The sequence below is a fragment of the Paralichthys olivaceus genome, chromosome 15 (genome assembly GCF_024713975.1).
Source record: "Paralichthys olivaceus isolate ysfri-2021 chromosome 15, ASM2471397v2, whole genome shotgun sequence".
NCBI classification, from domain to species: domain Eukaryota; kingdom Metazoa; phylum Chordata; class Actinopteri; order Pleuronectiformes; family Paralichthyidae; genus Paralichthys; species Paralichthys olivaceus.
The window spans coordinates 16,696,864-16,702,863 of record NC_091107.1 but is presented as its reverse complement, the minus strand read 5'-3'; positions in this window follow the sequence as shown (position 1 = coordinate 16,702,863).

Below are 6,000 nucleotides of genomic sequence, written 5' to 3'. Positions count from 1 at the left end.
GAGATGTGTGTCCTGGACGGAGCTCAGAGCTGGAAACAAAACCTATAGCAAGATGAAACTGTAACAGACTGGAACGAGCAAAACGATGTGTTTGAATACTGTAGGTCAGTTCAACTGTCTTGTCAACTTGACAAAAGATCACACAGAGATGTATCACAAGCAATTCCATTGTGTACCAGTGGCACTGTCCACTCACATTTATAAACTGTCTTTCAATGCTTTTTGTTGATGGTTAAAATAATGTCATACGAGGTTTGTGCCTAATGTAGCTGAAACATTCACACAGCAGATATTCAAGCAGAGTGAACAGCAAAGCACGGATAAAACCTGACAGTCTACAGCCATGCTAGCTGCTCTTTGGAGCTGTATTAGAGACCACCTGGTCTGCACGTCCCTAAACGCATCTTTAATCACTCAGACCACATTCACAGGGGGTGTGGGATGCATGTGGCCTCATTCTTTTCATAGTGTGAACGCAAATCCGTCCTGGTCCACATATGAAGGACCACCTACTCAGCTGACCTCCTCTGACTGGTGTAGTTTAAAGATATTTTTATGCTTCTTAGTGTAAATACATTCATTTGTTTGTGGTCACTGCCATCAACACTGATCACCACATAGTGACAGGTATTTTTCTTATATTGCAGAAATCTTTCGTCATAGCTGCACATTTATTCATTCAGTTCCTCCTTCCACTGCTTGCTTTCTTTCTCTCTCTATCTCTCTTTTTCATTCGTGCGGACACACAGCCAACAACAGGCACACAAACATTGTCATCTGACAGCTTTTGTCATCTCAGACAGTGTAAAAACAGCATTATTTGGTCTTTGTAAACACAAATGATGTCCATGATTATTTGCATATAGAGCGAGAAAGTGACATCCGGCCATAAGTGTTCAGTGGAGACACATTTGGGATTCGGCAATTTATCATCGGATGTAAACACATTCTATAGAGCTGTTCACTTGTGATCAGATCTCTCGGAACATTGCCTAAGAAAACAATGATATTCAAAAAACTGATCAAACCTGACAGCAGTGTTTCCAGATGTACAATAATCATCATATTTGTACAACAAGTTGTCCTCTGTATGATAGAATCAACAATGCATGATGTACCATGATTTGATCATTTTGTGACACTTAGAATGATCAGTTTTACTCTGGATAGTAATGTTTACACATCTCTTCTCATGTGACGTCTTTTTGGTTGATCATGCTTGTGATATGACAGTGACTCGCGTCTCACAAGCTTAACACAAGTCCCTCCTGTCTCTAAGAGCCTTGTGCCTTGATAAGGATGGTTTCCGTACAAGAAACCATCCATTTAGGAAATTATGACACAGCTTCAAAAACGTCAGTATTAAGCGTCCCATCCCTACTCTGGTTGCGATAATTATCATAATACGATAATTTTAAGTTTCTGGTACAATACTCCAACAATCCCATCTGGCAATGCTATATCCGTGCACACTGCTGGGGCTGTATTTAAAATATTACAGTCTGGAGAAAAGAGGTAGACCACCTGCCTGAAACAGCAGCAATTCCATCCTTAAACTCAAACCTCCAGGCTAAAAGGCATTTTATACAAACATTTGATCCTTGAAATCTGTTTAATATTATTTGTATTCTGAGGTGAATAGCTTCCAGAGACAAACATGCTTTAAATTGCTGATCTTACTTGTTATGAGGGGGAGTTTGTTGTGCTCCTCAGTCAGCCTGTTTGTTGTTTCACTAAGCCTCAGAACCTTGTCGTGGACTTGGCATGTACGCAGGGAAGCCTTTGCTTAAAAAACATTAATGCTAGGCTAATGAGTACAATGGCTTTCCCAATGGAGAACATGTCTGTCCACACATGAAAGAGGGCTTGCACAAGAAAAAGGTACCTTCACTGAAAAACATCCAGGGATAACCTGATGCTATTGATACAAATAAAACAAATGGTAAAATCCGATAGAAACTGAGTGGTTAATTCTCAGCCTTCTAGAGGTGTTATGATCCTAATTCAGCAGAACATCTTTAATGGGAGATAACTAATATCTGATAACGGATGTTTCTTTGATAGTAATCTGGTTCTAAAGTGCAATATTTACTGTATCAGTATTTTACTGTCTTTTGGAGCTGCTCGGTCAAAGGTCGAGGTCAGCATGTGTCCCGAAAAACCCATTTTCCAAGATATCTATGCAAATAAAAGAGAGAAATATTGATCACAAAATGATTCCCCATCACATGATGTCACATGATAAATGACATCATGAGTAAGTGCATGCATGGCTTAAAAATACAATAATTAGGTTATCTCTACACATTACCTATGGAAAATGATATGGTAGGAATTACATCATGTCTAAGTCAGAAAAAAAAAATCACATGGTGTAACCGTGCATTAACTTTTGCAACTAATAAGATTAGAGACACAATTTAGATGGACAATTCATTCATCATCATATTGTATAAATTACATCATGGTCACATCATTTTCAAATGGCAATGTTCCAATATAAATCAGAATAGCACTCAAGGCCCAACAGTCCTCTTTAATTCAAGCTGCACCACATTGCACACGCTCATGCTACATTTCTGGACATATTTGCAAAATAAATAAAACAAATGGTAAAAATGTACAGAAACTGCTCAGTGTTGAGAGAAGGTGGAGTAGTCTTGCTGCCAGAAGTTACTTCTGAGCTTTCTAGAGGTGTTATGATCCAAATCCAGCAGAACATCTGTGATGGGAGGAACCTATCTGATAACCCCAAGGACACACAAGCTTTCACCTACCGCTTCTCTCCCCCATCATCCAACCTGCAATTCTGCATCCGACTCTCTTCCCTGAAGTGAAATCATGTCAGTTATATCACTGTGTGTAAATAACTACCAGCAGCATCCACTTACAGAATGAGAAGTTTTTTATACGTTCAATTTCTTCAAATTCGGATTTCTGAAACTGTCACGATGACAACAACAAGTTACTCTGAAAGAATAATTCTTATAATCTGTGTCGAGTGGTGAGATGCTGAAAAGACAGTTGGAACACTTGTGAGACCTCGAGAAACACAAGATCAATATTTATACTGAATACATAGCCAATCTCAAAACTCACTTATGTGACCTGATTTTGCAGCACAAAACTATATTGTTCCTGCTTCCCAGCTGAGCTTTGATTCTCTGTGGATCCTCTTCATATATGCATGAATACACCATAATAAATAATGAAACCTGCAGTATTAACATACGCACACACGTGAACACACTTGGATTTCTACGTTTCTCTGCACTGTTTGTGTTTACTGCGAGTATTCTGAGAGGGATGATGAGATTCGGTTCTAGCGAGATTAGTTCATAAATCAGGAGTCATTGTTTGTCGCCCAAACATTTCATCTCCATTTCTAATCCATGGAATGAAAGGTCACCCTAATCTGACATATAGGCCTGTTTCTGTTTTCATTCAGCTTCCCTAAAATGAGGGGGATGAAGATTGTGGAGCCGTGCAAAAAAGATTGAGGATTGAACAGCAGAGATCCTGGCTTGCATTAATCAGACTAAAATGCTACGTCTGACTTGACAGTTAAACTTCTCCTCTACGTTTGAAATTGAAAACATTTAAAAGCATTTGGAAGGTTAGCGGCAGTTTTTTATGTGATATAGTTAAGAGCAAAGAGGTCTGAAATTAATATCATAATTTAACATCTAATGCCAAGTGACAGACAGTAACATTTAGAGGATAAAAGAATGCAACAACTTATTTCATGCTGACCATGGCGTTTAGGAAAACTTATATTTTCCACATCCGCTGGTGCATTTAAAATGATTCTAATTTTACTAGGTTCACTAGAATTTCACATTAGAGTATGTTGATTACAGTTATTCATATAACACAAGATGTGAAAATAATATCTTTTGCAAAACAAGGTGAGAGTAGAAGTTTAAGGAAGCCGGTGAAAAATACACACAGTTCAATCACACAGGGGGTGAGAAGGTAAGGGTGGTGGTAGCTGAGGCAGCTGGGGCGACAGTGGGTTTTAAGAGCACAGACACAGAGGCCTTCTAAAATCTGCACTCTTCAAGGTTCATCTGAACGTACTCTGAGAATGGACAGTTTAATCCTCTGGATTTACCTGTTGAGACATTACCTCAGGCAATGATGAAGAAGGCAAAAAGTCAAGACAATGTCCTGCTTACAAATAGAAAGTGGAAGAGTTGGGTAACATGTTTTGGTTTGGTTTGTTCATACAGAATATTAAAGTTAAACCTTTAATATAATTTTAAATATATTGATTTATAAATCAAGGAATCTCTGCATGTCTGAGATTCCTGCATGTCTTGGCAGATCACTGGGGAATTTGGACCAGCAAAATTATCAATATTAATAACTTTTGAAAAAACAGGTAACATTAGAGCTGAACCAAACTTTGAACTTTTAAATATATAGGCGCTCTGAGAGCACATACATCCGCCAAGGCTAATGCCCAATCTCGCCATGTAAAAGCAGTGATTCCCATTTATTATCCAGATTGTGGCGGAATCTAACGTACGTGAACAGCTCATAACAGCTCTCAGACAAAATGTAAGAATTTATTAGTGATTGGTATATTTAAACAACACGCACACGCACACACACACACACACACACACACACACACACACACACATTTTTGATGAAGCTTCACTCACAGAGAGAAACATTGGAGAAGCAGAAGCATATTTGAGCATATTGCTTATTTAACAAATTAAGTGAACCTCCATCATTTGAAACACTGTGACAGCTGTGAAAGCAATGATAATATTATTCATGTCAAAATAAAAGCACCTGCAGAGATAAAACTGGCATCACCTTCAGTGATATGCAGCAACAGCACGTAATATACTCTGTTACTGTAGATAACCTGAGAAACATCAATGATGTGGTGAAGCACGGGGTCTATGAAGGATTGAATCTCAACAGACACAGATCAAAGCCTGGGAAATAATTCATTTACAACCAGATAAAAGCAAAATAAACAGTAAACTGCCACAAACTTTTACTCCAGAGACTTTGTGGGTGTAGTTAAATATAGAACTATGAAACAAAACATTTGTATTTCAAAAAAAAACCTAAAAGAACAACATTGTGGGATTGTAAGCAGAAAGTAGTGTGCATGCGTGATATTATTTGTCTCATTCTATTGTGTAATCCTTGTCTGTAGTGGATAAAAACACCCACTCAGCCAACAGTGAGTCAAACACACTATGTAAACAGTGGGAAGAGATTTCAGACACTGCCCTCGGAAATCTGGAAAACAAACATAACTGGGAATCAAAAATCACTATTGTTATGTCCTGGTTTATGTGATGCACAGACTATAGATTTAGTTATAGACAATAGGCACAAGCTGGTACAGAATGAATCCCCACCATTTTTTACAAATCTCAAATGATAATTTGACCTCCTTATAGTGTAACCAATAGTTACCAGATTTGACGATGGCATCACACAACTTTAAACTGTACACATTGTTTATTGAGGTAAAAACATAAAACGTCAAAAGAACATCTCCAGTGACACCAGTAGACACTTAAATGAGTTTGACGATTCTTTAATTGAAATACATTAAAGCTGGTTTTAATATCACTTACCAAATTAAAAATAAAATCTAGATTTATGGGCTGAACATGGCTCTTGACACAGAGTTTTAAACCTTATATAGAATTGACCTTTTGGGACTTCTGTACTAATCAAAGGCCTGAGCACACAAACACACACGGCTGAGCTCTGACGTCATAGTGGTCGGCAGCTGAATTATGACTGAATTATTCAGGGAGCAGAGGAGCACTGATGTGTCTCTGTCCTCAAACTCTTGAGTTTTGAATCTCAGGTGAGATTTGGAAAGTGGCTCACAGCAGATAGTTGGTTTAAACAGAATAGCACATTGCTGACAGGCTCTTATATATTCAATCTCTTGTAACATTTTTATGAAAGTCTGGCATATGTCAATTTTAAATACGTATTGTGGCTCGCATGTGG